This window comes from Pseudophryne corroboree, unplaced genomic scaffold (assembly GCF_028390025.1).
Source record: "Pseudophryne corroboree isolate aPseCor3 unplaced genomic scaffold, aPseCor3.hap2 scaffold_1713, whole genome shotgun sequence".
Taxonomy (NCBI): Eukaryota; Metazoa; Chordata; class Amphibia; order Anura; family Myobatrachidae; genus Pseudophryne; species Pseudophryne corroboree.
Genome location: NW_026968349.1, coordinates 27220 through 53712, shown reverse-complemented (window position 1 = coordinate 53712; position 26493 = coordinate 27220). Strand labels below are relative to the sequence as shown.

At 41.7% G+C, this 26493-nt stretch overlaps 10 non-coding genes across 10 annotated transcripts; 2 read left to right on the top strand and 8 right to left on the bottom strand.

Moving 5' to 3' along the window:
* Positions 1–2761: 2761 nt before the first annotated feature.
* LOC135002075 (U5 spliceosomal RNA) lies at positions 2762–2877 on the bottom strand. Its single transcript, XR_010203361.1, has one exon. It is a non-coding gene; the product is annotated as a U5 spliceosomal RNA (small nuclear RNA).
* Positions 2878–3163: 286 nt separating this feature from the next.
* On the bottom strand, positions 3164–3280 carry LOC135002079 (U5 spliceosomal RNA). Its single transcript, XR_010203365.1, has one exon. It is a non-coding gene; the product is annotated as a U5 spliceosomal RNA (small nuclear RNA).
* Positions 3281–3550: 270 nt separating this feature from the next.
* Positions 3551–3666, bottom strand: LOC135002074 (U5 spliceosomal RNA). The gene has a single exon (XR_010203360.1). It is a non-coding gene; the product is annotated as a U5 spliceosomal RNA (small nuclear RNA).
* A 144-nt stretch (positions 3667–3810) lies between these two features.
* On the top strand, positions 3811–3974 carry LOC135002081 (U1 spliceosomal RNA). Its single transcript, XR_010203367.1, has one exon. It is a non-coding gene; the product is annotated as a U1 spliceosomal RNA (small nuclear RNA).
* Positions 3975–7813: 3839 nt separating this feature from the next.
* LOC135002080 (U5 spliceosomal RNA) lies at positions 7814–7926 on the bottom strand. The gene has a single exon (XR_010203366.1). It is a non-coding gene; the product is annotated as a U5 spliceosomal RNA (small nuclear RNA).
* A 275-nt stretch (positions 7927–8201) lies between these two features.
* Positions 8202–8317, bottom strand: LOC135002076 (U5 spliceosomal RNA). The gene has a single exon (XR_010203362.1). It is a non-coding gene; the product is annotated as a U5 spliceosomal RNA (small nuclear RNA).
* A 275-nt stretch (positions 8318–8592) lies between these two features.
* LOC135002077 (U5 spliceosomal RNA) lies at positions 8593–8708 on the bottom strand. The gene has a single exon (XR_010203363.1). It is a non-coding gene; the product is annotated as a U5 spliceosomal RNA (small nuclear RNA).
* Positions 8709–11167: 2459 nt separating this feature from the next.
* On the bottom strand, positions 11168–11283 carry LOC135002078 (U5 spliceosomal RNA). Its single transcript, XR_010203364.1, has one exon. It is a non-coding gene; the product is annotated as a U5 spliceosomal RNA (small nuclear RNA).
* Positions 11284–11553: 270 nt separating this feature from the next.
* On the bottom strand, positions 11554–11669 carry LOC135002072 (U5 spliceosomal RNA). The gene has a single exon (XR_010203358.1). It is a non-coding gene; the product is annotated as a U5 spliceosomal RNA (small nuclear RNA).
* Positions 11670–11813: 144 nt separating this feature from the next.
* LOC135002073 (U1 spliceosomal RNA) lies at positions 11814–11977 on the top strand. The gene has a single exon (XR_010203359.1). It is a non-coding gene; the product is annotated as a U1 spliceosomal RNA (small nuclear RNA).
* Positions 11978–26493: the final 14516 nt, after the last annotated feature.

Here is a 26493-nt window from a genome sequence, read left to right as displayed (position 1 = left end):
GACTCCCCGACCAGCTGCCCAGGATGAACCCACCTTTCTAGTAGAATGGGTCTTCACCTATTTCAGTAACGGCAATCCTGCCGTGGAATGAGCATGCTGAATCTTACCACAGATCCAGCGCATAATGGTCTACATGGAAGCAGGACACCCAATCCTGTTGGGAGCATACAGGACAAACAGAGCCTCTGTTTTCCTAATCTGAACCGTTCTGGTGACATAAATTTTCAAAGTTCTGACCACAGCCAGAGACTTTGACTCAACGAAGGTGTCAGTGGCCAAAGGCACCATGTGGAAAGATGAACCACCTTCGGCAGAAATTGTTGACGTGTCCTCAATTCTGCTCTATCTTCATGAAAGATCAAATAAAGGATCTTGTGATACTGCATGGTTTGTACTGTTTTCCATGTGCTCCCAGATCTTTCAAGCAAGTAGCATGGTCAAGAAAGTTCTGTTTGAAAAGTAACAACATTTACTGTCATTGTTATAGAATTTGGGAGAAAAAACAAGAAGAAATCTGCACTGTTGACGCACTGGACAGAATGAATGAATCATAAAATATAACCTTTATTAAGTATGTATTAAAATTGGATAAATATTAATATTATTATCCCAAACTGCAGTGAAACATAAAGGTTAAAATCACAGAACTAACATACATGTGCATAAGAAGAATAAAGAGATGTGAAAAAAAGGTTTAAAAAGCGTGTCCGTGTGTGATTATTTTTGAAGGCACAACCCTGGCGGGGTTGTTTATATAGATATATATGTTGCTAATAATCACTTTCTAGCGTAATGTTATTAAATAGCTGTTAGTATCTATGTCGTCAGGTACCACTGGGTCGTATCCTATATACTCCCTTCACTCAATAGGGGTTACCTCCCGGGAAGCCATCCCCATTGGCGAATTTGTGGGGGTGATTGAGTATAACCGGTAAGCTAACCTCCAATTTGTGGGGTGCTTAGGTAGATGGGGATCACTTATTTCTCTGTGTCCCCTAAGACTATATTCCTAAATTCAATACCATAGGGGGATAGCTTTCTATATCGGATAAGGAATCACTTGATAGGGAAATCTCTATGCATCATGGAAAGATCATATTTATTAATATCCAAACTAAAAAAATGATGAATAGCTTTAATTTAGCTGTTTAGATATAGTTAATTGGCGAGATATACCAACAGGTGCGGTTGCCTTAAGGAATATGGCAATTCCAATATAAATAGCAGCCCTCCTTCATATAATCAGCCAGATCTTATTAAATCTGGTCCAGATATAGCCGTTCAGATATACTTAATTGACAACATATATCAATCGGTGGGGTTGCCTTAAGGAATATAGCAATTCCAATTCTCATATAAATAGCAACCTTCCTTCATATATTCAGCCAGATCTTATTTAATCTGATCTAGGCGTAGGCAATAATGCTTTCCTTAGAGGTATAGCCACCTCAATTCTTATTAGGAAGCAAAGTGTCTGTCATAATGGTTTATCCAATTCATCTAAGAAATAATATATTCCATGTGTCAGAGATTCATTACTCTCTATTTACACTGTTAAAGAGTTAATTCTTATTATGTTACAGTGTAATGAAATTATCATATAGGGAGATGTGGCAATTCCATGTGCTATATATATAATAACCCTTAGTGGTCCAGATTCCACAATGAGGAATTTTCTTATAAACCGCTGAAACACACAGCTGTTTGACTGACTTCCAAATATATCTATCTCACTTTGTAACAGTCTTATGATAGAGAAACTGTTACATATTCGGTCACTTAGTTATCTAAAGGTAAACAGACTCAGTGTGAGGGTAATATAATATATCAAATGCGCTGTCAATAATCGTGGTAACTGGTGTAATAATGTGGTATATTGAGTATGCTAGTAAGGCATATAACTGCTCTCCAGCCTTTAAGTGTTACCAATCAATTTGTTACACTGTAAAGGATTTATGGTGTCCTGTTAGGACATGCAGCTGCTAGGCTGACTCAAAGATTTATCCATTTGTAACAATTATGTAACAGTTATATACATGTTACTGGTATTACATAGAAATAGTATGACACAGGCCAGCAGTCCCATGTGTCTAGATTCCACAATAGGAGATTTTCTTTGTCTTATAAACTGCTGGAACACACAGCTGCTAGACTGACTTCAAATATATATATTACTTTGTAACAGTCTTATAGTAAAGAGACTGTTACACACTGTCATTTAGTTATCTCAAGGTTAGCAGATTCTGTGTGAGGATAGTGTTCTGTTAGAACATGCAGCTGCTAGGCTGACTCATAGAAAATGTATCCATTTGTAACAAATGACACATACAGCATTAAATTAATATCTATAGCAGCCCATGTGACATCTCTACTCTTATCATAATTGTCTGGTTATTGCCAATCTGGACAGCAGGAGTGATATATATTCACTAGTCCCAATATCCCATCATATAAATATACCCACACTGATATACTTTCTTATCAAGAGTTATTAGTAGCTATCTGTATGCACTTTAGACATTGTAATTGCTAAGTGACATCATATCTAGTGTATTCCTTTCTTATAGCTCAGCTTCTATTCCCTATTAGTGGAGACTAACAGCTAACATCATAATCATATATTTTTGTTTTATAACATTTCACATGAGTCAAATACACGAGGACACGCCGTGCCCTACACGCGTGTTTCACTGCATCTATGGCAACTTACATTAAAGCTAACAAGAAAGCACACTCGTTCTGTCTTTAAACAGATAAAAGAAACCCCAATAATATGGGGCATGCAAAAATTTAGATAAAACTCAGTTTTGCTCCTCTCCACGGAAATCTTTAGTAAAAGGCGAAAGATTTGTTCGTTCTGAAGAGAAACCAGAGCATGACCAAGATTCCACCTGTCGCCTGAGTGCCATGCCAGCAGTCCTCATTCAGCTCAAAGTGAGCACCCAATATGAAAGAAAGAAAGCAGATTTCTCACCAGGCTTCCCCTTGCTATAAGCATGGTTTGTACTCTTTTCCATGTGCTCCCAGATCTTTCAAGCAATTAGTATGGTCAAGAAAGTTCTGCTTGAAAAGAAACAGACATTTACTGTCATTGTTATACAAATAAACGTACATTAAAGCCAACAAGAAAGCTCACTCGTTCTGTCTTTAAACTGATAAAAGAAACCCCAATAATATGGGGCATGCAAAAATTGAGATAAAACTCAGTTTTGCTCCTCTCCACGGATAATCTTTAATAAAAGGCGAAAGATTTGTTCATTCTGAAGAGAAACCAGAGCATGACCAAGATTCCACCTGTCGCCTGAGTGCCATGCCAGCAGTCCTCATTCAGATCAAAGTGAGCGCCCAATTTGAAAGAAAGCAGATTTCTCACCTGGCTTCTCCTTGCTATAAGCATGGTTTGTACTGTATTCCATGTGCTCCCAGATCTTTCAAGTAAGTAGCATGGTCAAGAAAGTTCTGTTTGAAAAGAAACAAACATTTACTGTAATTTCTATGCAAATGAGCTTTCATTAAAGCACACTCATTCTATCTTTAAACCGATAAAAGAAACCCCAAAAAGATGGGGCATGCAAAAATTGAGGTAAAACTCAGTTTTGCTCCTCTCCACGGAAATCTTTAGTAAAAGGCGAAAGATTTGTTCGTTCTGAAGAGAAACCAGAGCATGACCAAGATTTTCATCTGAAAATATGTGTTCTCCCTGCAGTTGTTGTCCCCAGATGAGAGTTCCCTTGTGCTGCCTCAGTTGAATCTCCTTTACTTGACAGAGATGTGCCTGAGCAGCGGCCCTCCCCAGCCCTATCCCAAATCATACTTATTTTGCATAGGAGATACCATGGTCATGAAGATTGTTCTCCCAGGGTGAGGTTCATTCATTGCATTCTGGGTATGCTGACCCCTGTGATTTCCCCAAATGTGGGAAACTCGACTGCATTATTTGTGGTAGTGGGGGACTGTGTTTGTGCTTTCCTCTGGTCAGCTCTGGTAAAAGTCAGATTTCTTTGTCTCAGATCTTCCTCTAGCCTTGTTCTTCTTTCGAGAGTTCCCTTGTGCTGCCTCAGTTGGATCTCCTTCACTTGACAGGGGGTGCCCGAGCAGCAATCCTCCACAGCTCTAGCCCAACTCCTACTTACCTGCCAGGTGAGATACTATGATCTTCACTGTTAGGGCAATCAGGATGTGGAATTCCCTGCCAGGGAAGGTGGTAATGGCGGACTCTGTAATTGGATTTAAAAAAGGAATGGATACATTTCTGAATGAAAAAGCTATCCAAGGTTATAATACTTAAAATATCAACATGGTTAATCCGGGGGTAACATGAGTTATAGTAGCTAACTAGTCATAAAACATTATTCAGCAAGTATGTAGAATCATCACAACTTAAAACAGGTTGAACACGATGGGCAATTTGCCTCTATTCAACCTCAAAAACTATGTTACTATATGTTACTATATTACTATGTTACTGTAGTATACAGAAAACCAAAATGCAATGAACAGTGATAGTGAGCACTGATGAGGATACTAGAACTGACACTGAGCAGCAAGATGCAGCACTGGACTATTAGTAATGTACTGTAGTATGCTGAGCACCACAATGCAGCACAAGACAATGAGCAGTGATCTGAGCACTGATGAGGATACTACTGAGAACTGACACTGAGCAGGAGAGACACACTACTAGTATTACTGAGCAGCAATAAGTAACCACTGATACTGAGCACTGCTATTGAGATTTCCACTGAGAGAACATAGCCACGTCCATTCCGCTCTCTCTTCAATGCACGAGTAAAAATGGCGGCAACGCGCAGCTCTTTATATGGAATCCGAATCTCGCGAGAATCCGACAGCGGGATGATGACATTTTCCCTTGTTCAGGTTTTCCGAGTCAGGCGGGAACAACCGAGCCTGCCTCGGACCAGTGTAAACCACGTGGAGTTCGTGGGGAATTCGGTTCTCGGAGAACCGAACCCGCTCCTCTCTACCTTATACCCATCAATTTTTTTATTTTCAATCTAAGCCCCTGCAGTTTTCTGTAAGCATCTGCTTCGCTATGATGATCAACAAGTCACAAGGGCAAACACTCAGGGCTTGAGGCGTAGATCTTAGGACCAGCTGCTACAAGCATGGCAGAGGTGTCACTATTACTGGTGACACCCAGAGAGGTGGCGAGGGAGATTGTAATGCAGTGCGCGCAGATAAGCAGCGCAATGGTAAAAAGGAGGCATGGTTTCATAGGTAGGGACGTGGCCTGGTGGCCTGAATCTACATTTTGTTGCTCCGGGTGTCCCGGGGGTTGGGGACTGCACCCGGGGACTAGTGTGTGAGCGGTGCTGGCTCCTGCACAGTGAAAAGGCATGGCCACCCAGCATGACGCCTCCCTTCTTGACCATGCTGTAATTGCAGTCGCACTGCAGTTCAGCGTGATCATAAAAAATGGTGTAGCCTCCTGCTGGTGCAGACTGTATGTGCGCGCAGGAAGCCGCCACCATTTTTGTGATCACAGCGGCTGAATGTGATGTCATACAGCCGCTGTGACCACGCCCCCTGTGTCTCCTCCATTGCAGACCCCATTTTGAAGCCTTGCACCCGCACCGCTCCATCCCTCACTTGGAAATGGAGTGTTGCTGACCCACCTATCCCCCCCCCCCCGCCCCGATTGACAGGCAGAGGCGATCGCATTCTCTGCGGGGTGCCGCAGAAAATGCAGGCACATGCGTATGCTCTTAGCAATTTTTGCAGTTGGATCGCTTATTGTGATTGCAATCCAACCTGAATCAGGCCCTATTACCTATCACAATGCGCTGCGGGCAGTACAAAATTGGGTTAATATAGGAGAAAACCCCCCAGACCTGTGCTCCTTAACTGTACCTGGTGGCTAGTGGAGCGGCTGCCCAGTAATCAGTGTCCACGCCAGTGCGCACACGGTCCACCCCCTACGGCCACGCTCCCCTTCAACAGCGGCCTCGTGATCCGGAAGGGTGGTGTGTGTGTGACTGACCTTAGGATGAAACCGGAGCCTCCGCTGCAGTGACCCAGCAACCAGGGCACGGGAGTATACAGCGTCGCTGGGAGTGATGAAGCTGCAGTAAAGATGTCTATTAGACCTAGCCTGCTGCAGCCCTTGTAGATTCTCATAAAACAAGTTCTTCTTTTCTTGTCAAAATTTATAGCTAAGAATAGGCTGCCTGAGGCAGGCCCCTGTTAAGTGGCCTGCTACTGAAGGCACCAACTACAAACTGAGCTCCCTGTTCATGGAAGCGGGGTTATAGAGGAGAATGCACTGAGCATCTTGGGAACAGTCAAAAGCTTTGAGCCGGTTGGTGCCTCAGATCAAGATCCTACTCTACACCCCAATGTGAATCCTTGTGGAGTCCAGTGTACCCCACAGAAGAAATTAATGTGTCACACCCATTGGCAGCAACCTTAGAATAGCTGCTGACGGGCACAATTGAGAATGGAAGGGGGGGGGGGACATTTGAATCCAGCACATAAATGCAATTCAAATATGTAATTTGTACCTTCCTATTTTAAAATATAATGGATGAACCTCACCCTGTGAGAACAATCTTCATGATCAAGAAATCTCATATGCAAAATAAGTATGAGTTGGGATAGGGCTGGGGAGGGTGTCTGCTCGGGCAGCCCCTCCCCCGTCAAGTTAAGGAGATTCAACTGAGGAAGCACAAGGGAACTCTCGTCTGGGGACAACAACTGCAGGGAGACCACATCTTTTCAGATGAACATGGGAGGGCGGAAGGCTGCCTAATACTGAAGCATCATCAAATATCAAACCATATGCAACATCTAGTACAAGCATTCCTGGGGGAAGGTCTGCAGCAGACGGATTTGCATACAGTGATGTTATCCAAGCAGTGGGCCAAAGTTGGCTGGAACCCTCATCTGCATATGAAAAGAGAAAAGGGGCGTGCAGGGCATGGCGGCCTTTTGCAGTGCTTGGATGACCCCTAGTTCTCATTAAACACCCCCACCCTCCTTTGGTGTGGGGCTCATGTTGGCCATGCCCCATCCCCTGAAGCATTCAAGCTGATTTCTTGCAGCAGCTGGGCACTGTAACAGCTCCAGAGCTGTTCTGTAAGGCAAGTAAAAGGGTGTGGGCCCTGCAGCACCACCTGTAGTTCGCATTGTGCGTTGGAAGGCACAAAGTAAGCAGACGGGAGGAGAAGTCAGGATAGTGCGCAAGGGCATCCTTTTCTCTTAGTCCGTAGAGGATGCTGGGGTCACATTAAGAACCATGGGGTATAGACGGGATCCGCAAGAGACATGGGCACTTTAAGACTATCAAAGGGTGTGAACTGGCTCCTCCCTCTATGCCCCTCCTCCAGACTCCAGTTATAGGAACTGTGCCCAGGGAGACGGACATTTCGAGGAAAGGATTTATTGTTAAACTAAGGTGAGCATCTTACCAGCTCACACCTTAAGCATGCCGCAGAACGTGGCATTCAACAGAACACAAGCCAACGGCATGAACAATTGCAGCGTGGCCTAAGTAAAAGGGGGTGTGACTTCGCGGGAGGACCCGCGATCGCGAGTCACGCCCCCGTTTTCGGCACTGAGGGGGCATGCCCAGCGCTCTGTGAGCCGCTGGCATGCCACCTCTCCCTCTGACTTCAGTGAATAGACGCTGTGCGCATGCGCACAGCGTCTATTCACCGCTGCTCTGCTAAGCAGGGCAGCGACAGACAGAGCCTCCCAACTGTCCTCCCCACCGCGGGACACTGCGGCCCGCAGGTGGGACAGCGGGACAGTCCCCAAAAAACGGGACTGTCCCGCGAAAATCGGGACAGTTGGGAGGTATGATATGGGGCATGCAAAAATTGAGATAAAACTCAGTTTTGCTCCTCTCCACGGAAATCTTTAATAAAAGGCGAAATATTTGTTAGTTCTGAAGAGAATCCAGAGCATGACCAAGATTCCACCTGTCGCCTGAGTGCCATGCCAGCAGTTCTCATTCAGCTGAAAGTGAGCACCCAATTTGAATGAAAGAAAGCAGATTTCTCACCAGGCTTACCCTTGCTATAAACATGGTTTGTACTCTTTTCCATGTGCTCCCAGATCTTTCAAGCAATTAGTGTGGTCAAGAAAGTTCTGTTTGAAAAGAAACAAACATTTACTGTAATTTCTATGCAAATGAGCTTACATTAAAGCACACTCGTTCTATCTTTAAACAGATAAAATAAAACCCCAATAAGATGGGGCAAGGAAAAAATGAGATAAAACTCAGTTTTGCTCCTCTCCACGGAAATCTTTAGTAAAAGGCGAAAGATTTGTTCGTTCTGAAGAGAAACCAGAGCATGACCAAGATTCCACCTGTCGCCTGAGTGCCATGCCAGCAGTTCTTATTCAGCTCAAAGTGAGCACCCAATTTGAAAGAAAGAAAGCAGATTTCTCACCAGGCTTCCCCTAGCTATAAACATGGTTTGTATTTTTTTCCATGTGTTCCCAGATCTTTCAAGCAATTAGTATAGTCAAGAAAGTTCTGTTTGAAAAGAAACAAACATTTACTGTCATTTCTATGCAAATGAGCTTACATTAAAGCACACTCGTTCTATCTTTAAACCGATAAAATAAAACCCCAATAAGATGGGGCATGCAAAATTTGAGATAAAACTCAGTTTTGCTCCTCTCCATGGAAATCTTTAGTAAAAGGCGAAAGATTTGTTCGTTCTGAAGAGAAACCAGAGCATGACCAAGATTCCACCTGTCGCCTGAGTGCCATGCCAGCCAGGGCCGGCTCCAGGCCTACTAGCACCCTGAGCGAGAAAATTTAAAAGTGCCCCCCCCCCATGCGCGCGCCGAAGGCGCGCGCGCCCTTGGAAAAGTGGGTGTGGCCTCTTGAAAAAGTGGGCGTCGTCTCGTCCCCCAGCAGTGCCAGCTACACATGACATGCCCTCCAGCAGTGCCAGCTACACGTGCTAGTGTTCACTTTTTAGGGCAGGTTGCTGATCACAGGGAGGGCACATTTTTAAGTTAGGTGGGCAAAATGATGTACATACTGTAATGCTTGTTGTTCCCATTTCCACACGCTAAAGCATGGACAGTGCGCGCCGAAGGCGCGCAGCAAAAATTTAGGGGAGTTACTTCGTGGGGAAGGTGCGTAGCCACATTATAGTGGCAATTCACATTACACCACACAGTAGTGCAGCTAATACACATTGCACCAGGTAGAACCTCCTATAAGAGCACGTTAGACACATTGCGCCAGGTAGAGCACTGAGACACACTGCCCAGCCACAGACGCCTAGCGGGAACACTACATGATATGCCCCCCAGCAGTGCCAGCTACACATGACATGCCCCCCAGCAGTGCCAGCTACACGTGACATGCCCCCCAGCAGTGCCAGCTACATAAATGGCCACACAGTTCCAGATGGATAAATGCCCCCACAGCGCAGATATGCCCCCACAGTGCCACATACATTAATGCCCTCACAGTGCAAGATATGCCCCCACAGTGCAAGAAATGTCCCCACAGTGCAAGAAATGCCCCCACAGTGCAAGAAATGCCCCCACGGTGCCAGATACATAAATGCCCCCACGGTGCCAGATACATAAATGCCCCCACGGTGCCAGATACATAAATGCCCCCACGGTGCCTGATACATAAATGCCCCCACGGTGCCAGATACATAAATGCCCCCACGGTGCCAGATACATAAATGCCCCCACGGTGCCAGATACATAAATGTCCCCACGGTGCCTGATACATAAATGCCCCCACGGTGCATGATACATAAATGCCCCCACGGTGCATGATACATAAATGCCCCCACGGTGCCTGATACATAAATGCCCCCACGGTGCCTGATACATAAATGCCCCCACAGAGCCAGATAAATGCCCCCACAGTGCCAGATATGTCCCCACAGTGCCAGATATGCCCCCACAGTGCCAGATATGCCCCCACGGTGCCAGAAATGCCCCCACAGTGCCAGATAAATGCCCCCAGTGCCAGATAAATGCCCCCACAGTGCCAGATAAATGCCCCCACAGAGCCAGATAAATGCCCCCACAGTGCCAGAAATGCCCCCACAGTGCCAGAAATGCCCCCACAGTGCCAGATATGCCCCCACAGTGCCAGATATGCCCCCACAGTGCCAGATATGCCCCCACAGTGCCTGATATGTCCCCACAGTGCCAGAAATGCCCCCACAGTGCCAGAAATGCCCCCACAGTGCCAGATAAATGCCCCCACAGAGCCAGATAAATGCCCCCACAGAGCCAGATAAATGCCCCCACAGAGCCAGATAAATGCCCCCACAGTGCCAGAAATGCCCCCACAGTGCCAGAAATGCCCACACAGTGCCAGAAATGCCCCCACAGTGCCAGAAATGTCCCCACAGTGCCTGATATGTCCCCACAGTGCCAAATATGCCCCCACAGAGCCAGATATGCAATGCCCCCACAGTGCCAGAAATGCCCCCACAGTGCCAGAAATGCCCCCCACAGAGCCAGAAATGCCCCCACAGTGCCAGAAATGCCCCCACATAACCAAAAATGCCCCCTGTGTGCCAGAAATGCCCCCACAGTGCGGATCTCCCCCCCCCCCAAAAAAAAAAAATACCTGCGGCGCTGGGGAGGAGTACTGCTGTCCGCCTGTGTGGGAGCGCTGGCGGGCGGGCGGGAGGCCGGGCGAGTGAGCCTGAGCCTGGGTCCGGGCTGGCGGGCGGGTGGGCGGCCACTTGTGCAGGCGGGCTATGCGCGGCGCCGGCGTCTGACGTTAGATACCGGCGCCGCGCAGCGCGCATACACAGCGCGACCGCCAAATGCTGCAGCAGCACACACACAGGGCCGGCTCCAGCATCGAATATGGCGGCGCCAGCGCGTGGCGCCCATAAGGGTGGCGCCCTGCGCGGCCGCTCTATTCGAACATGCCTAGAGCCGGCCCTGATGCCAGCAGTCCTCATTCAGCTCAAAGTGAGCACCCAATTTGAAAGAAAGAAAGCAGATTTCTCACCAGGCTTCCCCTTGCTATAAGCATGGTTTGTACTCTTTTCCATGTGCTCCCAGATCTTTCAAGCAATTAGTATGGTCAAGAAAGTTCTGCTTGAAAAGAAACAGACATTTACTGTCATTGTTATACAAATAAACTTACATTAAAGCTAACAAGAAAGCACACTCGTTCTGTCTTTAAACTGATAAAAGAAACCCCAATAATATGGGGCATGCAAAAATTGAGATAAAACTCAGTTTTGCTCCTCTCCACGGAAATCTTTAATAAAAGGCGAAATATTTGTTAGTTCTGAAGAGAAACCAGAGCATGACCAAGATTCCACCTGTCGCCTGAGTGCCATGCCAGCAGTCCTCATTCAGATCAAAGTGAGCGCCCAATTTGAAAGAAAGCAGATTTCTCACCTGGCTTCTCCTTGCTATAAGCATGGTTTGTACTGTATTCCATGTGCTCCCAGATCTTTCAAGCAAGTAGCATGGTCAAGAAAGTTCTGTTTGAAAAGAAACAAACATTTACTGTCATTTCTATGCAAATGAGCTTTCATTAAAGCACACTCATTCTATCTTTAAACCGATAAAAGAAACCCCAAAAAGATGGGGCATGCAAAAATTGAGGTAAAACTCAGTTTTGCTCCTCTCCACGGAAATCTTTAGTAAAAGGCGAAAGATTTGTTCGTTCTGAAGAGAAACCAGAGCATGACCAAGATTTTCATCTGAAAATATGTGTTCTCCCTGCAGTTGTTGTCCCCAGATGAGAGTTCCCTTGTGCTGCCTCAGTTGAATCTCCTTTACTTGACAGAGATGTGCCTGAGCAGCGGCCCTCCCCAGCCCTATCCCAAATCATACTTATTTTGCATAGGAGATACCATGGTCATGAAGATTGTTCTCCCAGGGTGAGGTTCATTCATTGCATTCTGGGTATGCTGACCCCTGTGATTTCCCCAAATGTGGGAAACTCGACTGCATTATTTGTGGTAGTGGGGGACTGTGTTTGTGCTTTCCTCTGGTCAGCTCTGGTAAAAGTCAGATTTCTTTGTCTCAGATCTTCCTCTAGCCTTGTTCTTCTTTCGAGAGTTCCCTTGTGCTGCCTCAGTTGGATCTCCTTCACTTGACAGGGGGTGCCCGAGCAGCAATCCTCCACAGCTCTAGCCCAACTCCTACTTACCTGCCAGGTGAGATACTATGATCTTCACTGTTAGGGCAATCAGGATGTGGAATTCCCTGCCAGGGAAGGTGGTAATGGTGGACTCTGTAATTGGATTTAAAAAAGGAATGGATACATTTCTGAATGAAAAAGCTATCCAAGGTTATAATACTTAAAATATCAACATGGTTAATCCGGGGGTAACATGAGTTATAGTAGCTAACTAGTCATAAAACATTATTCAGCAAGTATGTAGAATCATCACAACTTAAAACAGGTTGAACACGATGGGCAATTTGCCTCTATTCAACCTCAAAAACTATGTTACTATATGTTACTATATTACTATGTTACTGTAGTATACAGAAAACCAAAATGCAATGAACAGTGATAGTGAGCACTGATGAGGATACTAGAACTGACACTGAGCAGCAAGATGCAGCACTGGACTATTAGTAATGTACTGTAGTATGCTGAGCACCACAATGCAGCACAAGACAATGAGCAGTGATACTGAGCACTGATGAGGATACTACTGAGAACTGACACTGAGCAGGAGAGACACACTACTAGTATTACTGAGCAGCAATAAGTAACCACTGATACTGAGCACTGATATTGAGATTTCCACTGAGAGAACATAGCCACGTCCATTCCGCTCTATCTTCAATGCACGAGTAAAAATGGCGGCAACGCGCAGCTCTTTATATGGAATCCGAATCTCGCGAGAATCCGACAGCGGGATGATGACATTTTCCCTTTTTCAGGTTTTCCGAGTCAGGCGGGAACAACCGAGCCTGCCTCGGACCAGTGTAAACAACGTGGAGTTCGTGGGGAATTCGGTTCTCGGAGAACCGAACCCGCTCCTCTCTACCTTATACCTATCAATTTTTTTATTTTCAATCTAAGCCCCTGCAGTTTTCTGTAAGCATCTGCTTCGCTATGATGATCAACAAGTCACAAGGGCAAACACTCAGGGCTTGAGGCGTAGATCTTAGGACCAGCTGCTACAAGCATGGCAGAGGTGTCACTATCACTGGTGACACCCAGAGAGGTGGCGAGGGAGATTGTAATGCAGTGCGCGCAGATAAGCAGCGCAATGGTAAAAAGGAGGCATGGTTTCATAGGTAGGGGCGTGGCCTGGTGGCCTGATTCTACATTTTGTTGCTCCGGGTGTCCCGGGGGTTGGGGGCTGCACCCGGGGACTAGTGTGTGAGCGGTGCTGGCTCCTGCACAGTGAAAGGGCATGGCCACCCAGCATGACGCCTCCCTTCTTGTCCATGCTGTAATTGCAGTCGCACTGCAGTTCAGCGTGATCATAAAAAATGATGTAGCCTCCTGCTGGTGCAGACTGTATGTGCGCGCAGGAAGCCGCCACCATTTTTGTGATCACAGCGGCTGAATGTGATGTCATACAGCCGCTGTGACCACGCCCCCTGTGTCTCCTCCGTTGCAGACCCCATTTTGAAGCCTTGCCCCCGCACCGCTCCATCCCTGACTTGGAAATGGAGTGTTGCTGACCCACCTATCCCCCCCCCCCCGCCCCGATTGACAGGCAGAGGCGATCGCATTCTCTGCGGGGTGCCACAGAAAATGCAGGCACATGCGTATGCTCTTAGCAATTTTTGCAGTTGGATCGCTTATTGTGATTGCAATCCAACCTGAATCAGGCCCTATTACCTATCACAATGCGCTGCGGGCAGTACAAAATTGGGTTAATATAGGAGAAAAACCCCCAGACCTGTGCTCCTTAACTGTACCTGGTGGCTAGTGGAGCGGCTGCCCAGTAATCAGTGTCCACGCCAGTGCGCACACGGTCCACCCCCTACGGCCACGCTCCCCTTCATCAGCGGCCTCGTGATCCGGAAGGGTGGTGTGTGTGTGACTGACCTTAGGATGAAACCGGAGCCTCCGCTGCAGTGACCCAGCAACCAGGGCATGGGAGTATACAGCGCCGCTGGGAGTGATGAAGCTGCAGTAAAGATGTCTATTAGACCTAGCCTGCTGCAGCCCTTGTAGATTCTCATAAAACAAGTTCTTCTTTTCTTGTCAAAATTTATAGCTAAGAATAGGCTGCCTGAGGCAGGCCCCTGTTAAGTGGCCTGCTACTGAAGGCACCAACTACAAACTGAGCTCCCTGTTCATGGAAGCGGGGTTATAGAGGAGAATGCACTGAGCATCTTGGGAACAGTCAAAAGCTTTGAGCCGGTTGGTGCCTCAGATCAAGATCCTACTCTACACCCCAATGTGAATCCTTGTGGAGTCCAGTGTACCCCACAGAAGAAATTAATGTGTCACACCCATTGGCAGCAACCTTAGAATAGCTGCTGACGGGCACAATTGAGAATGGAAGGGGGGGGGGGACATTTGAATCAAGCACATAAATGCAATTCAAATATGTAATTTGTACCTTCCTATTTTAAAATATAATGGATGAACCTCACCCTGTGAGAACAATCTTCATGATCAAGAGATCTCATATGCAAAATAAGTATGAGTTGGGATAGGGCTGGGGAGGGTGGCTGCTCGGGCAGCCCCTCCCCCGTCAAGTTAAGGAGATTCAACTGAGGAAGCACAAGGGAACTCTCGTCTGGGGACAACAACTGCAGGGAGACCACATCTTTTCAGATGAACATGGGAGGGCGGAAGGCTGCCTAATACTGAAGCACCATCAAATATCAAACCATATGCAACATCAAGTACAAGCATTCCTGGGGGAAGGTCTGCAGCAGACGGATTTGCATACAGTGATGTTATCCAAGCAGTGGGCCAAAGTTGGCTGGAACCCTCATCTGCATATGAAAAGAGAAAAGGGGCGTGCAGGGCATGGCGGCCTTTTGCAGTGCTTGGATGACCCCTAGTTCTCATTAAACACCCACACCCTCCTTTGGTGTGGGGCTCATGTTGGCCATGCCCCATCCCCTGAAGCATTCAAGCTGATTTCTTGCAGCAGCTGGGCACTGTAACAGCTCCAGAGCTGTTCTGTAAGGCAAGTAAAAGGGTGTGGGCCCTGCAGCACCACCTGTAGTTCGCATTGTGCGTTGGAAGGCACAAAGTAAGCAGACGGGAGGAGAAGTCAGGATAGTGCGCAAGGGCATCCTTTTCTCTTAGTCCGTAGAGGATGCTGGGGTCACATTAAGAACCATGGGGTATAGACGGGATCCGCAAGAGACATGGGCACTTTAAGACTATCAAAGGGTGTGAACTGGCTCCTCCCTCTATGCCCCTCCTCCAGACTCCAGTTATAGGAACTGTGCCCAGGGAGACGGACATTTCGAGGAAAGGATTTATTGTTAAACTAAGGTGAGCATCTTACCAGCTCACACCTTAAGCATGCCGCAGAACGTGGCATTCAACAGAACACAAGCCAACGGCATGAACAATTGCAGCAAAAAGCTGACCAGAACCATAACACAACATGTGTATAACCACAAGTAATAACTGCAGACACAGTATGGACTGGGACGGGTGCCCAGCATCCTCTACAGACTAAGAGAAAAGGATTTACCGGTAGGTATTAAAATCCTATTTTCTCATACGACCTAGAGGATGCTGGGGTCACATTAAGAACCATGGGGTTATACCAAAGCTCTTGAACGGGTGGAAGAGTGCGTACGACTCTGCAGCACCGAATGACCCAACTTGAGGTTATCATCGGCAAGGATGCAGTGGCGTTAATGTTTCCTGGTGTCAACCTGTATTATTTCAGTAGATATTGAAATGAGGATGCATCTTGCTGCCTTTCCAATGAAGCAAGTTTAATTTAGTAATAGGTGAAAAACCATCCCTACAAAGATGTTAATCAGATACTTGGCTTTGTGGACACTTTTCAGAGAACAAATTTGTTAGCATAAAAATAAAGCCAGAAAATGAAGAGCTGTTTAATCACTCAATTGGATTTTTTTGCCAGCATATTTCTTTTTCTCTGCAAACCACTGCTAAATTGTGCTTCCTAGCTGTTTTTATAAAATCACTGAATCAAATCTAACTCTGATTACATCAGAGAAGGCCAGGTACCCTACACCATAACAGGGGTTTTTGAAATTTTGACTTGTCTACTTAAAGATCACCAAAATCTGATAACAAGGTCAATTACATCCCTGGGTGGGATTGAACCACCAACCCTTTGGTTAATAACCAATCACACTAACCAATTGCGCCACAGAGACACTTTGCAAAAGTCCATACTGACAAAGGCTAATAAGCATTCATCTAGAACGTTTCCTAGAAAAACTTTTAAAAGTCAATAATCTGGAGAGTTTTTGTAAGATGTTTCTTCCATCAACCAACGAAGAAACACATTGTTACTTTCCCATGATGAGTGAGTGCTTCAAGATCTCTTGCACTTACATGTGCAGCAGAGTACTGTAATGAAAGCATGCTGGGTTCATAACCCAGAGGTAGGCAGATTGAAACTATCCTCTGCTATATGCATTTTTTTTTGTTAATTAAAGTAATCCAAAACTGGGATTGATATTTTTTCTCTTTTATTTTTACTTAAAGTACAATAACTTTTACCATTTTAATATGTTTTAATAGTATATTGACAGTATTGTTTTCTTTCAAAAATCCACTTAATTTTCTTTACCCGATTATTAAAATGGTAATTGACAAAAACAAACTACATTGTCACCAGAAGAGCAATACAAAATGTACAAGTGATATATTAAAATCATCTTTCCAGCTTGAATTTCAATGATGCATTGGGGCAACGATTTTGTGAGAAACATCTTCACCCTTAAATAAAGATTTTCTTAATTCCTTACCTGTGTGCTAATTAGATATCACCTTGTTTTCACATTAAACAGACTTCCACATGAGAAAGCAGCAAGGATGCAGTGGCGTTAATGTTTCCTGGTGTCAACCTGTATTATTTCAGTAGATATTGAAATGAGGATGCATCTTGCTGCCTTTCCAATGAAGCAAGTTTAATTTAGTAATAGGTGAAAAACCATCCCTACAAAGATGTTAATCCGATACTTGGCTTTGTGGACACTTTTCAGAGAACAAATTTGTTAGCATAAAAATAAAGCCAGAAAATGAAGAGCTGTTTAATCACTCAATTGGATTTTTCTGCCAGCATATTTCATTTTCTCTGCAACCCACTGCTAAATTGTGCTTCCTAGCTGTTTTTTGATAAAATCACTTAATCAAATCTAACTCTGATTACATCAGAGTAGGCCAGGTACCCTACACCATAAGACGGGGTTTGAAATTTTGACTTGTCTACTTAAAGATCACCAAAATCTGATGACAAGGTCAATAACATCCCTGGGTGGGATTGAACCACCAACCCTTTGGTTAATAACCAAACACACTAACCGATTGCACCACAGAGACACTTTGCAAACGTACATACTGACAAAGGCTAATAAGCATTCATCTAGAACAATTCCTAGAAAACTTTAAAAAGTCAATAATCTGGAGAGATTTTGTAAGATGTTTCTTCCATCAACCAATGAAGAAACGCATTGGTACTTTCCCATGATGAGTGAGTGCTTCAGGATCTCTTGCACTTACATGTGCAGCAGAGTACTGCAATGGAAGCATGCTGGGCCCATAACCCAGAGGTAGGCAGATTGAAACTATCCTCTGCTATATGCATTTTTTTTTGTTAATTAAAGTAATCCAAAACTGGGATTGATATTTTTGCTCTTTTATTTTTACTTAAAGTACAATAACTTTTACCATTTTAATTTGTTTTAATAGTATATTGACAGTATTGTTTTCTTTCAAAAATCCACTTAATTTTCTTTACCCTATTATTAAAATGGTAATTGACAAAAACAAACTACATTGTCACCAGAAGAGCAATACAAAATGTACAAGTGATATATTAAAATCATCTTTCCAGCTTGAATTTCAATGATGCATTGGGGCAACGATTTTGTGAGAAACATCTTCACCCTTAAATAAAGATTTTCTTAATTCCTTACCTGTGTGCTAATTAGATATCACCTTGTTTTCACATTAAACAGACTTCCACATGAGAAAGCAGCAAGGATGCAGTGGCGTTAATGTTTCCTGGTGTCAACCTGTATTATTTCAGTAGATATTGAAATGAGGATGCATCTTGCTGCCTTTCCAATGAAGCAAGTTTAATTTAGTAATAGGTGAAAAACCATCCCTACAAAGATGTTAATCAGATACTTGGCTTTGTGGACACTTTTCAGAGAACAAATTTGTTAGCATAAAAATAAAGCCAGAAAATGAAGAGCTGTTTAATCACTCAATTGGATTTTTTTGCCAGCATATTTCTTTTTCTTTGCAAACCACTGCTAAATTGTGCTTCCTAGCTGTTTTTATAAAATCACTGAATCAAATCTAACTCTGATTACATCAGAGAAGGCCAGGTACCCTACACCATAACAGGGGTTTTTGAAATTTTGACTTGTCTACTTAAATATCACCAAAATCTGATCACAAGGTCAATTACGTCCCTGGGTGGGATTGAACCACCAACCTTTTGATTAATAGCTGAACACACTAACCGATTGCGCCACAGAGACACTTTGCAAAAAGAATATACTGACAAAGACTAATAAGCATTCATCTAGAACGTTTCCTAGAAAAACTTTAAAAAGTCAATAATCTGGAGAGTTTTTGTAAGATGTTTCTTCCAGCAACCAATGAAGAAACACATTGGTACTTTCGCATGATGAGTGAGTGCTTCAGGATCTCTTGCACTTACATGTGCAGCAGAGTACTGCAATGGAAGCATGCTGGGCCCATAACCCAGAGGTAGGCAGATTGAAACTATCCTTTGCTATATGCATTTTTTTTTTGTTCATTAAAGTAATCCAAAACTGGGATTGATATTTTAGCTTTTATTTTTACTTAAAGTACAATAACTTTTACCATTTTAATTTGTTTTAATAGTATATTGACAGTATTGTTTTCTTTCAAAAATCCACTTAATTTTCTTTACCCTATTATTAAAATGGTAATTGACAAAAACAAACTACATTGTCACCAGAAGAGCAATACAAAATGTACAAGTGATATATTAAAATCATCTTTCCAGCTTGAATTTCAATGATGCATTGGGGCAATGATTTTGTGAGAAACATCTTTACCCTTAAATAAAGATTTTCTTAATTCCTTACCTGTGTGCTAATTAGATATCACCTTGTTTTCACATTAAACAGACTTCCACATGAGAAAGCAGCAAGGATGCAGTGGCGTTAATGTTTCCTGGTGTCAACCTGTATTATTTTAGTAGATATTGAAATGAGGATGCATCTTGCTGCCTTTCCAATGAAGCAAGTTTAATTTAGTAATAGGTGAAAAACCATCCCTACAAATATGTTAATCAGATACTTGGCTTTGTGGACACTTTTCAGAGAACAAATTTGTTATCATAAAAATAAAGCCAGAAAATGAAGAGCTGTTTAATCACTCAATTGTATTTTTCTGCCAGCATTTTTCTTTTTCTCTGCAACCCACTGCTAAATTGTGCTTCCTAGCTGTTTTTTTATAAAATCACTTAATCAAATCTAACTCTGATTACATCAGAGAAGGCCAGGTACCCTACACTATAAGAGGGGGTTTGCAATTTTGACTTGTCTACTTAAATATCACCAAAATCTGATCACAAGGTCAATTACGTCCCTGGGTGGGATTGAACCACCAACCTTTTGATTAATAGCTGAACACACTAACCGATTGCGCCACAGAGACACTTTGCAAAAAGAATATACTGACAAAGACTAATAAGCTTTCATCTAGAACGTTTCCTAGAAAAACTTTAAAAAGTCAATAATCTGGAGAGTTTTTGTAAGATGTTTCTTCCAGCAACCAATGAAGAAACACATTGGTACTTTCGCATGATGAGTGAGTGCTTCAGGATCTCTTGCACTTACATGTGCAGCAGAGTACTGCAATGGAAGCATGCTGGGCCCATAACCCAGAGGTAGGCAGATTGAAACTATCCTTTGCTATATGCATTTTTTTTTTGTTCATTAAAGTAATCCAAAACTGGGATTGATATTTTAGCTTTTATTTTTACTTAAAGTACAATAACTTTTACCATTTTAATTTGTTTTAATAGTATATTGACAGTATTGTTTTCTTTCAAAAATCCACTTAATTTTCTTTACCCTATTATTAAAATGGTAATTGACAAAAACAAACTACATTGTCACCAGAAGAGCAATACAAAATGTACAAGTGATATATTAAAATCATCTTTCCAGCTTGAATTTCAATGATGCATTGGGGCAATGATTTTGTGAGAAACATCTTTACCCTTAAATAAAGATTTTCTTAATTCCTTACCTGTGTGCTAATTAGATATCACCTTGTTTTCACATTAAACAGACTTCCACATGAGAAAGCAGCAAGGATGCAGTGGCGTTAATGTTTCCTGGTGTCAACCTGTATTATTTCAGTAGATATTGAAATGAGGATGCATCTTGCTGCCTTTCCAATGAAGCAAGTTTAATTTAGTAATAGGTGAAAAACCATCCCTACAAATATGTTAATCAGATACTTGGCTTTGTGGACACTTTTCAGAGAACAAATTAGTTAGCATAAAAATAAAGCCAGAAAATGAAGAGCTGTTTAATCACTCAATTGGATTTTTCTGCCAGCATATTTCTTTTTCTCTGCAACCCACTGCTAAATTGTGCTTCCTAGCTGTTTTTATAAAATCACTGAATCAAATCTAACTCTGATTACATCAGAGAAGGCCAGGTACCCTACACCATAACAGGGGGTTTGAAATTTTGACTTGTCTGCTTAAAGATCACCAAAATCTGATAACAAGGTCAATTATGTCCCTGGGTGGGATTGAACCACCAACCTTTTGGTTAATAGCCTTACACACTAACTGATTGCGCCACAGCGACACTTTGCAAAAGTACTTACTGACAAAGGCTAATAAGCATTCATCTAGAACGATTCCTAGAAACATTTTAAAAAGTCAATAATGTGGAGAGTTTTTGTAAGATGTTTCTTCCATCAACCAATGAAGAAACACATTGGTACTTTCCCATGATGAGTGAGTGCTTCAGGATCTCTTGCACTTACATGTGCAGCAGAGTACTGTAATGGAAGCATGCTGGGTCCATAACCCAGAGGTAGGCAGATTGAAACTATCCTCTGCTATATGCATTTTTTTTTGTTCATTAAAGTAATCCAAAACTGGGATTGATATTTTAGCTTTTATTTTTACTTAAAGTACAATAACTTTTACCATTTTAATTTGTTTTAATAGTATATTGACAGTATTGTTTTCTTTCAAAAATCCAATTAATTTTCTTTACCCGATTATTAAAATGGTAACTGACAAAAACAAACTACATTGTCACCAGAAGAGCAATACAAAATGTACAAGTGATATATTAAAATCATCTTTCCAGCTTGAATTTCAATGATGCATTGGGGCAACAATTTTGTGAGAAACATCTTCACCCTTAAATAAAGATTTTCTTAATTCCTTACCTGTGTGCTAATTAGATATCACCTTGTTTTCACATTAAACAGACTTCCACATGAGAAAGCAGCAAGGATGCAGTGGCGTTAATGTTTCCTGGTGTCAACCTGTATTATTTCAGTAGATATTGAAATGAGGATGCATCTTGCTGCCTTTCCAATGAAGCAAGTTTAATTTAGTAATAGGTGAAAAACCATCCCTACAAAGGTGTTAATCAGAGACTTGGCTTTGTGGACACTTTTCAGAGAACAAATTTGTTATCATAAAAATAAAGCCAGAAAATGAAGAGCTGTTTAATCACTCAATTGTATTTTTCTGCCAGCATTTTTCTTTTTCTCTGCAACCCACTGCTAAATTGTGCTTCCTAGCTGTTTTTTTATAAAATCACTTAATCAAATCTAACTCTGATTACATCAGAGAAGGCCAGGTACCCTACACCATAAGAGGGGGTTTGCAATTTTGACTTGTCTACTTAAATATCACCAAAATCTGATCACAAGGTCAATTACGTCCCTGGGTGGGATTGAACCACCAACCTTTTGATTAATAGCTGAACACACTAACCGATTGCGCCACAGAGACACTTTGCAAAAAGAATATACTGACAAAGACTAATAAGCTTTCATCTAGAACGTTTCCTAGAAAAACTTTAAAAAGTCAATAATCTGGAGAGTTTTTGTAAGATGTTTCTTCCAGCAACCAATGAAGAAACACATTGGTACTTTCGCATGATGAGTGAGTGCTTCAGGATCTCTTGCACTTACATGTGCAGCAGAGTACTGCAATGGAAGCATGCTGGGCCCATAACCCAGAGGTAGGCAGATTGAAACTATCCTTTGCTATATGCATTTTTTTTTTGTTCATTAAAGTAATCCAAAACTGGGATTGATATTTTAGCTTTTATTTTTACTTAAAGTACAATAACTTTTACCATTTTAATTTGTTTTAATAGTATATTGACAGTATTGTTTTCTTTCAAAAATCCACTTAATTTTCTTTACCCTATTATTAAAATGGTAATTGACAAAAACAAACTACATTGTCACCAGAAGAGCAATACAAAATGTACAAGTGATATATTAAAATCATCTTTCCAGCTTGAATTTCAATGATGCATTGGGGCAATGATTTTGTGAGAAACATCTTTACCCTTAAATAAAGATTTTCTTAATTCCTTACCTGTGTGCTAATTAGATATCACCTTGTTTTCACATTAAACAGACTTCCACATGAGAAAGCAGCAAGGATGCAGTGGCGTTAATGTTTCCTGGTGTCAACCTGTATTATTTTAGTAGATATTGAAATGAGGATGCATCTTGCTGCCTTTCCAATGAAGCAAGTTTAATTTAGTAATAGGTGAAAAACCATCCCTACAAATATGTTAATCAGATACTTGGCTTTGTGGACACTTTTCAGAGAACAAATTTGTTATCATAAAAATAAAGCCAGAAAATGAAGAGCTGTTTAATCACTCAATTGTATTTTTCTGCCAGCATTTTTCTTTTTCTCTGCAACCCACTGCTAAATTGTGCTTCCTAGCTGTTTTTTTATAAAATCACTTAATCAAATCTAACTCTGATTACATCAGAGAAGGCCAGGTACCCTACACTATAAGAGGGGGTTTGCAATTTTGACTTGTCTACTTAAATATCACCAAAATCTGATCACAAGGTCAATTACGTCCCTGGGTGGGATTGAACCACCAACCTTTTGATTAATAGCTGAACACACTAACCGATTGCGCCACAGAGACACTTTGCAAAAAGAATATACTGACAAAGACTAATAAGCTTTCATCTAGAACGTTTCCTAGAAAAACTTTAAAAAGTCAATAATCTGGAGAGTTTTTGTAAGATGTTTCTTCCAGCAACCAATGAAGAAACACATTGGTACTTTCGCATGATGAGTGAGTGCTTCAGGATCTCTTGCACTTACATGTGCAGCAGAGTACTGCAATGGAAGCATGCTGGGCCCATAACCCAGAGGTAGGCAGATTGAAACTATCCTTTGCTATATGCATTTTTTTTTTGTTCATTAAAGTAATCCAAAACTGGGATTGATATTTTAGCTTTTATTTTTACTTAAAGTACAATAACTTTTACCATTTTAATTTGTTTTAATAGTATATTGACAGTATTGTTTTCTTTCAAAAATCCACTTAATTTTCTTTACCCTATTATTAAAATGGTAATTGACAAAAACAAACTACATTGTCACCAGAAGAGCAATACAAAATGTACAAGTGATATATTAAAATCATCTTTCCAGCTTGAATTTCAATGATGCATTGGGGCAATGATTTTGTGAGAAACATCTTTACCCTTAAATAAAGATTTTCTTAATTCCTTACCTGTGTGCTAATTAGATATCACCTTGTTTTCACATTAAACAGACTTCCACATGAGAAAGCAGCAAGGATGCAGTGGCGTTAATGTTTCCTGGTGTCAACCTGTATTATTTCAGTAGATATTGAAATGAGGATGCATCTTGCTGCCTTTCCAATGAAGCAAGTTTAATTTAGTAATAGGTGAAAAACCATCCCTACAAATATGTTAATCAGATACTTGGCTTTGTGGACACTTTTCAGAGAACAAATTAGTTAGCATAAAAATAAAGCCAGAAAATGAAGAGCTGTTTAATCACTCAATTGGATTTTTCTGCCAGCATATTTCTTTTTCTCTGCAACCCACTGCTAAATTGTGCTTCCTAGCTGTTTTTATAAAATCACTGAATCAAATCTAACTCTGATTACATCAGAGAAGGCCAGGTACCCTACACCATAACAGGGGGTTTGAAATTTTGACTTGTCTGCTTAAAGATCACCAAAATCTGATAACAAGGTCAATTATGTCCCTGGGTGGGATTGAACCACCAACCTTTTGGTTAATAGCCTTACACACTAACTGATTGCGCCACAGCGACACTTTGCAAAAGTACTTACTGACAAAGGCTAATAAGCATTCATCTAGAACGATTCCTAGAAACATTTTAAAAAGTCAATAATGTGGAGAGTTTTTGTAAGATGTTTCTTCCATCAACCAATGAAGAAACACATTGGTACTTTCCCATGATGAGTGAGTGCTTCAGGATCTCTTGCACTTACATGTGCAGCAGAGTACTGTAATGGAAGCATGCTGGGTCCATAACCCAGAGGTAGGCAGATTGAAACTATCCTCTGCTATATGCATTTTTTTTTGTTCATTAAAGTAATCCAAAACTGGGATTGATATTTTAGCTTTTATTTTTACTTAAAGTACAATAACTTTTACCATTTTAATTTGTTTTAATAGTATATTGACAGTATTGTTTTCTTTCAAAAATCCAATTAATTTTCTTTACCCGATTATTAAAATGGTAACTGACAAAAACAAACTACATTGTCACCAGAAGAGCAATACAAAATGTACAAGTGATATATTAAAATCATCTTTCCAGCTTGAATTTCAATGATGCATTGGGGCAACAATTTTGTGAGAAACATCTTCACCCTTAAATAAAGATTTTCTTAATTCCTTACCTGTGTGCTAATTAGATATCACCTTGTTTTCACATTAAACAGACTTCCACATGAGAAAGCAGCAAGGATGCAGTGGCGTTAATGTTTCCTGGTGTCAACCTGTATTATTTCAGTAGATATTGAAATGAGGATGCATCTTGCTGCCTTTCCAATGAAGCAAGTTTAATTTAGTAATAGGTGAAAAACCATCCCTACAAAGGTGTTAATCAGAGACTTGGCTTTGTGGACACTTTTCAGAGAACAAATTTGTTATCATAAAAATAAAGCCAGAAAATGAAGAGCTGTTTAATCACTCAATTGTATTTTTCTGCCAGCATTTTTCTTTTTCTCTGCAACCCACTGCTAAATTGTGCTTCCTAGCTGTTTTTTTATAAAATCACTTAATCAAATCTAACTCTGATTACATCAGAGAAGGCCAGGTACCCTACACCATAAGAGGGGGTTTGCAATTTTGACTTGTCTACTTAAATATCACCAAAATCTGATCACAAGGTCAATTACGTCCCTGGGTGGGATTGAACCACCAACCTTTTGATTAATAGCTGAACACACTAACCGATTGCGCCACAGAGACACTTTGCAAAAAGAATATACTGACAAAGACTAATAAGCTTTCATCTAGAACGTTTCCTAGAAAAACTTTAAAAAGTCAATAATCTGGAGAGTTTTTGTAAGATGTTTCTTCCAGCAACCAATGAAGAAACACATTGGTACTTTCGCATGATGAGTGAGTGCTTCAGGATCTCTTGCACTTACATGTGCAGCAGAGTACTGCAATGGAAGCATGCTGGGCCCATAACCCAGAGGTAGGCAGATTGAAACTATCCTTTGCTATATGCATTTTTTTTTTGTTCATTAAAGTAATCCAAAACTGGGATTGATATTTTAGCTTTTATTTTTACTTAAAGTACAATAACTTTTACCATTTTAATTTGTTTTAATAGTATATTGACAGTATTGTTTTCTTTCAAAAATCCACTTAATTTTCTTTACCCTATTATTAAAATGGTAATTGACAAAAACAAACTACATTGTCACCAGAAGAGCAATACAAAATGTACAAGTGATATATTAAAATCATCTTTCCAGCTTGAATTTCAATGATGCATTGGGGCAATGATTTTGTGAGAAACATCTTTACCCTTAAATAAAGATTTTCTTAATTCCTTACCTGTGTGCTAATTAGATATCACCTTGTTTTCACATTAAACAGACTTCCACATGAGAAAGCAGCAAGGATGCAGTGGCGTTAATGTTTCCTGGTGTCAACCTGTATTATTTTAGTAGATATTGAAATGAGGATGCATCTTGCTGCCTTTCCAATGAAGCAAGTTTAATTTAGTAATAGGTGAAAAACCATCCCTACAAATATGTTAATCAGATACTTGGCTTTGTGGACACTTTTCAGAGAACAAATTTGTTATC